We start from the raw sequence: 7,926 nt of genomic DNA, 5'->3' as shown, positions 1-7,926 counted from the left end.
CTACCCCCCACCCACCCCCTCCAACAACATTTTTTTTGAAGTTTTTAATTTTTTTCTAAATTTTCTACACGACCACATCCCCCATCACCCCCCTCCCCCCTTGCGTGGAACCCATACCACACCAACACCCCCCTCCCCAACCCCATTTTTTTTTTTTTGAAGTTTTTTATTGTCTTTTGCGGGTTTCTACACCCCTAGACACCCCCTACCCCAAAAAAAAAAATCTTTTCACCACACACCGCCACGTCCCCCCACCCAAAATACCCCCATCACCCCTTCCAAAAGTTATAATTTTTAACCACGCAAACATTCAATTTTTATAATTGTCAACTTTTTCTCAATTTTTTTTGGAGGGGGGGGGGGGGGGGGGGGGGTACAAATGTCAAAACATTTTTTTTCAAAAAAAATATTTTTTGTGGTTGGGGGGAGGGGGGTAGGGTGCGGGGTGGGGTGGGGGTTGGGGGTGCAAAAATCCAAAAAAAATGTCAAAACCTTTTTTCCAAAAATATTAATTTTTTTTGTGGGGGGGGGGGGGGGGGGGGGTGACGGCGTAGGGGTGCGGGAGGGGTAAGGTGCGGGGTGGGGTGCAAAAAAGAGTCAACTTCTTTTTTTCAAATTTTTTTTTTACCGAGGGGGAGGGGGTAGGGTGGGGTACAAAAAAAAGTCAACTTTTTTTTTTCAAAAAAAAAAATTTTTTGCGGGCGGGAGGGGGGTGTGGGTGGGGTGCGTGGGGGTTGGGAGTAGTTGGGGTTTGGGTTGGGTGGTGGTAGGGTAGTTGGTGGAATGAACTTGTGAACTTGTTTTCCCTACTTTTATTAGGGAAGTCATTTTCCTCAATTTTGAGGAAAATGTTTTCCAAAATTTTTTACCAAACGAACGTGAGAAAATTGAAAAACATTTTCTGGAAAAATGTTTTTCTCCATACCGAACACACCCTAAGTGATTTTTTCATCACCAAAAGATAGATTAACGACTAGTACAATAAAGTTAAAGTTAAATTGATCATCCATGAAATTAATCCGTGAAGAATTGTTTACCCGTAAAAAAGTTCAGTTGAATTTATAGACGTGTTCAGGGACATGTAGATAAAATTATTAATTATTTGTAACATTGCATTTGTATTTTAATTACAAATAATTACAAAAATTGATCCTAAATAATTGATGTTTCACAAAATCAAGAACGTATTTAATCTTTCTTGTCAAATTTGTGCATTTCTCATCCAGATAATGATTATATCCATCTAAAAAGAAAGAAATTATAATTAAAGATATTTTATTCAAAATTCCTCTTAATTCAGGAGTAACTGAATTTCTTAATCCGTGTGTCCAAGTTAAAATATCAATTATTTTGGATTGGAGGGAATATAATTTAACTCCGATCCACATAAATTTAAAAAAAAAATTAAATTTATACTATTAAATATGTCATAATATTGTGTCACTATAAAACTTTTAAAATTTATAATCTTGGATATTCTAATATTGTAACATAATGTAATTATAAGCACTTCTCATTAAGGATAAAATTAATACTTTAAGGTTAACTATTCTCAGATATTAATAAGTTATTTTTTATATTAGACTGATAAGAAAATATTACCATACGTGGAGTAATTAATGTAATGTGAACCTCAAAAAATATGACGGCATAAAATTATTTACATTAACGATGTTTAAAACTTAAACTCAACTTAGTCCCCATAATTTCTTCTACATATTTTTCAATTTATATGACACTCTTTTCGTTTTAATCCGCCCCAAAAAGAATGACATATTTTTATATTTATTAATAATTTAACTTTAAAATACTCATTTTATCTTTAATGAAATAATTTACAACCACAAATTTGTGAGTCATTTTAGACCACAAGTTTCAAAAGTCTTCTTTTCTTTTTAAACTCCGTGCCAAGTCAAATACCTTGATATAAATTGGGATGGAGGGAGTACGTACTACATACGTAAGTCGTAACTCTACTATATATATGACTCTCTCTATTTATCTATGAGAAATTATATTCACAGAGCTAGAGTACTACGGGAACTGTATTTGCATGCAGAGTCGGATTCAGAATTTAAATTTTAGGGTTCAACCTTTTAAGATTCTTAGTTAAATTCATTGTATTTTAAAAGTTGTGGGTTCATATCTATTATTTATTACATTTTTAATAAATTTTTATACATAAATTGATGCTCTGTGTCGAAAGTTAAGTTTCAATTGAACCCCACCTCTAAGGCTACATACGCCCCGGTTTACATTTATGATCATTTAGGGCCCGTTTGGCCATAAGAATTATTCTTTTTTTTTCACTTTTTTCCCGAATCAGCGTTTGGCCATGAAAATTCCAAATATAATTTAAAGTGATATTTCAAAATTTAGAAAACAAGAAAAACTTGTTTTTCAAGTTTTTCACTTTTTTCATAACCAAAACAATTATATTTCAACAAAAAATATAATTTCAAAAACTATGATTAAACACAATTCCAACTCCAAAATTTCAAAAAAAAAAAAAGTGGGAAAAAGAATGGTTTCTATCGCCAAACGCCTACTTAGTGTTAGTGTAAATGTGGTTGAGTCAAAAGCAAATGCTGAGTACTGCTGAGTCAACCTCAGGGATCAGAAAAGAAAAAGAAAGATCTTTTGCTTGTTGTAGAAGCGGAAAATGGACGGAGAGGATGATTTTATGACTGAAAAAACTTGGCCTTTACTGTAAATAACCCCCGTGTTTGCCGAATGCTTGATGATGCAGTGGAGCTTCACTTTTCAGTGTCAGTGTTCCACTTTCATCAGTCACCCTTCACCAAAAGTAGCATTTATACACACGCTTCTTTCAGTACTAGACGGCCTATGCTTGTGCTGCGCACGGGCTCAACACTTTAGATTATAGAATTTTTTTGCACGGATTACCCTTCTTTTGGGGTGGTCTTTAAATTTTGCCCCTCATATTTATGTTCTTTAAGTTTTGCCCTTCGCTTGGATACCTGAGGTTCTGGGTTCGAACCCCCGCTCAGGCATAAAATAAAAAAATAATTTCGCAAGGCAGGGCTGGGGGAGTGTATGCCGGATCCGGCATACCCTTAAGGAAAAACTAAAGTTATGCCGGAGGGGACAGACTTTGCTTTGAGACATATATTTTTTTTTTTGACTTTTCAAGGCAAACTTTTAATTATGCCTTAAGGAAAAATTCCGCCTTATGAGGCATACTTTTAGTTATGCCTAAACTAAAAGTGTGCCCCATAAAATATAACTAAAAGTATGCCCCATAAGGCGGAACTTTTCATTAAGGCAACGCTAAAAGTTTGCCTTAAGGAAAAATTCTGCCTTATGAGGCATACTTTTGGTATTGCCTTAATTAAAAGTCTGTCCCATAAGGCATAGTTCCTTATGGAAAAGTTTTACCCCATAAGGCATAACTAAAACTATGCCTTGAGGAAAAGTTATGCCGGAGGGGGCAAACTTTGCTTTGAGACATATATTTTATTTTTTTTACTTTTCAAGGCAAACTTTTAATTATGCCTTAAGGAAAAGTTCCGCCTTATGGGGCATATTTTTAGTTATGCCTTAACTAAAAGTGTGTCCAATAAAATATAACTAAAAGTATGCCCCATAAGGCGAAACTTTTCATTAAGGCAACACTAAAAGTTTGCCTTAAGGAAAAATTCTGCCTTATGAGGCATACTTTTGGTTATGCCTTAATTAAAAGTCTGCCCCATAAGGCAAAGTTCCTTATGGAAAAGTTTTGCCCCATAAGGCATAACTAAAACTATGCCTTGAGGAAAAGTTATGCCCCCTCCGGCATAACTTTAGTTTTTCCTTAAGGACTTTATGCCGGATCCGGCATACACTTCCTCCTGCCCTGCCTTGCGAAATTATTTTTTTATTTTATGCCTGAGCGGGGATTCGAACCCAGAACCTCAGGTATTCAAGCTAAGGGCAAAATTTAAAGACCGCAAATATGAGGGGCAAAATTTAAAGACCACACCAAAAGAATGGCAATTCTGCGAATTGCCAGATTATAGTGCATCTATGTATATGTAATTATCTTTGAATAGTGATTATATATATATATATATATATATATATATATATATATATATATATATATATATATATATATATATATATATATATATATATAACATTGTAGTTTGTGCTCCGTATCTAAAATTTTATTATATTAATGTTTGCTACGAATACAAAATCGGCAAATTTATTAATATCTTTTGAAAGAAAAAACAATAGCAATATTTAAGTATTAGTTGCTACTTTCAATTTTAATTCGATTAATTTAAAGGTGTAAAATACTTATTATTTTTTATCAAATTTTGATTTGGATAATTCTAATTCTAATTATTAAATTAATTTTACGTGTTTAAAACGAAACAAAGTAGAAATTGATTTTCTATTTAAACGAAGAAATACTATTTTTTAATTTTTGGTTAATATTCTCGGTTTAGCTCATTTTACTTGTCATGTTGTCTTTTGTATGATTTTTTAAGAAAACGTCGATTAGAATTATAATTTGACTTATTTACCTTATTCATTATTTTATCTTCATTTGATATATTTATTTTTTACGACATTAATGTCTTTTCACATTTATTAGAGTAAGAACAAAAATAAAAAAATAATTAAATTCTATCTTATTTTAAAATGTAAATATTTTAAGTATATTTATTTTAGTAAAAATAACAAATAAATGACATGGCGGAATAGCAGATACAACAGTTTAATATCTAGATTAGATCTCAGGCTAATATAAAAAAAGAAAGAAAATTGTATGATTTGACTACTTAATCTTTTGAAAAAAAAAAAATTCATTTGCTCCCACTAATGGATTGATATGCACGTGGCAATGAATCCATCATTATTGACTTAATGAGATACTTTGCAATTACATGAATATTGTTTGATTTTTTAATATGGAGTGCACTTTTTTTTTTTACATTATTAATTTGCACTATTTTTATGCATATATATATATACTATGTTCAAAACACGATTAATATAACATTAATTTGTACTATTTTTATGCATATAATATATATATACATATACTATGTTCAAAACACGTTTAATATAACATTGTAGTTTGTGCTCCGTATCTAAAACTTTATTATATTAGTGTTTGCTACGAATACAAAGTCAGCACTTTTTTTTAACATTATATTTTTTTTAATATGGGGTTCAGTTTTTTTTTTTATATTACTTGCTTTTGATAATATGGGGTCCACTTTTTTTTCCCATGAGTTTGGAGATGGTGAGTTCCACTTTCTTTTTTCTTCCTTTTTTTTATTACTCGGTGTTATTTAGTATGGGGCCCACCCTTCTTTTTAAGGGATCACGGACGACGAAGCATGGGTCTAAACCCATGCTTTATATAGTTTCTTCTTTTTTTTATTTTTATTTTTTATATTGGTTGGTGTTGTTTAGTATGGAGCCCACCCTTTTGGACATTATTAGTTTGCACTATTTTTATGCATATAATATATATATATATATATATATATATATATATATATATATATATATATATATATACTATGTTCAAAACACGATTAATATAAACTTTATTATATTAGTGTTTGCTACGAATAAAAAGTCTGCACTTTTTTTTTTTTTTGACATTGTTTGTTTTTTAATATGGGATTCACTTTTTTTTTTTTTTTGAATATTGCTTGATTTTGTCAATATGGGATACGATGTTCAAAACACGATTAATATAACATTGTAGTTTGTGCTCCGTATTTAAAACTTTATTATATTAGTGTTTGCTACGAATACAAAATCTGCACTTTTTTTTTTACATTGTTTGTTTTTTTTAATATGAGATTCGCTTTTTTTTATATTGCTTGATTTTGTTTCACTTTTTTTTTAATTTATATTGCTTGATTTTGTCAATATGGGATACTATGTTCAAAACACGATTAATATAACATTATAGTTTGCGCTCCGTATTTAAAACTTTATTATATTAGTGTTTGCTACGAATACAAAGTCTGCACTTTTTTTTTGACATTGTTTGTTTTTTTTTTAATATGAGATTCGCTTTTTTTTTATATTGTTTGATTTTGTTAATATGGGGTTCACTTTTTTTTTCCCCCTCAGTTTGGAGATGGTGGGTTCCACTTTTTGCACTTCTTTTTTTTTAATATTGGTTGGGTTTTTTTTTTATTTTTTAATATTGGTTGGTGTTTAATATGGAGCCATGAAAAACTTCTATTTTTTAATTTTTAGTAAATATTTTTTCTTTAACTCATTTTACTTGTCATGTTGTTTTTTACACGGTTTTTTAAGGAAACGTCAATTAGAATTATAATTTCACTAATTTACCTTATTAATTATTTGATCTCCATTTAATATTATTTTTTCTTTTATGACATTAATCTCTTTTCACATTTATTAGAGTAAGGAAAAAATAAAAAAGTAATTAAATTCTATCTTATTTTAATATATAAGTATTTTAAGTATGTTGTTGTACAATAATTTCATTTGCTCCCACTAATGGGTTGATACGCATGAGGCAGTGAGTCCATCATTATTGATTTAATTGTTTGATTTTCTAAGAATTTTTTTTAACATTTTATGTTTTTTTAATATGGGATTCACTTTTTTTTTTTAAATATTGCTTGATTTTGTTAATATGGGATCCACTTTTTTCCGTGAGTTTTGATGTGGTGGGTTCCACTTTTTTTTTTTTTTTTAATACTGGTTGGGGTTTAATATGGGGTCCAATTTTTATTTTTTTTGTAATATTAATTGTTGTTTAATATATATGAGGCCCATAATATTTTTTTATTTTTGTTGTTTTTTAATATATATGGGGCCCACAATATTTTTTTTATTTTATTTTGGTTTTTGTTGAATATATATGGGGCCTACAATTTTGGTTTTTATTTTTTTTATTTTAGTTGTTTAATATATATGGGGCCCACAATTTTTTTATGGGGCCCACAACGGACGACGAAAAAGGAGCCCAACCGGCTCTTCTATATAGTTAGAATATGTACGTAATCCAACATGCATATATAGGAGTTCGGAACCTAAATGGCCACCAAATGAATCAAAATATCCCAACAGAAAAAGAGTTATCATAGTGCCTTTAATGCAGAAATTTACAGCGTTAATGACGTTTTAATGATTGAAAAGTGCTCGAAGTAATTTTTGTTTGAAAACTTGTTATGATTAGCTTTAGATTTTTTAATTTTTAGAATTTAAATTTAAGCGTGTTATTTTTAAATTAATGCATAACTTTATTTCGAATATGTTACGATTATTTTTTATGATTAATTTAGGATGTCATACGAGTTAGTTATAAATGATAATAAATACTAAGATAATATTTATAAATATAAATAAATACACAAAAAAAAAATTACTTGAACTATAGAACTTAATTGCATATACACTATTATGAATGGGTCCCACATGTGGTATGCTTGAGACTATCCTGAGGCCTAAGGTTAATACCATCCCCACCGCTCTCGCCATCGTCCCCATCCCCCTTTCCCCTCTTAATAACAGGGTACTCTAAGCCATGATCATTCGCTCTACTCTTCCCCTTTGTGCCCTTGAGTATAACGTGCTTCTTCTTTTGATCTCATGCTGCTGGTACGCTCAGAAAGTCCTGTTTGATGGGCTGATACACATCGGGAGACGGGACCTTAACATAATCATCATCATCGGGAGACGGGACCCCAGGCGCCGAAGGATAAACCTGAAAAATATATAAAATTTAGTATCAACTTTTATTTATATTGAATACATTGACGTTTGTTAAAAAACCAAACCTGTGTATTGACGGGTGACTGAGTAGGCTTCCGGGAGGGCTCCCGAGATGGGTCTGGTACAGAATATGAAGTAATCTCATGGACGGGATGCTGAGAGGATGAAGCTAGAGCGGTGTGTTGTTCGAGGTCCAAATAA

This window comes from Lycium barbarum, chromosome 8 (assembly GCF_019175385.1).
Source record: "Lycium barbarum isolate Lr01 chromosome 8, ASM1917538v2, whole genome shotgun sequence".
Lineage (NCBI taxonomy): Eukaryota > Viridiplantae > Streptophyta > Magnoliopsida > Solanales > Solanaceae > Lycium > Lycium barbarum.
This window is presented reverse-complemented; position numbering follows the sequence as displayed.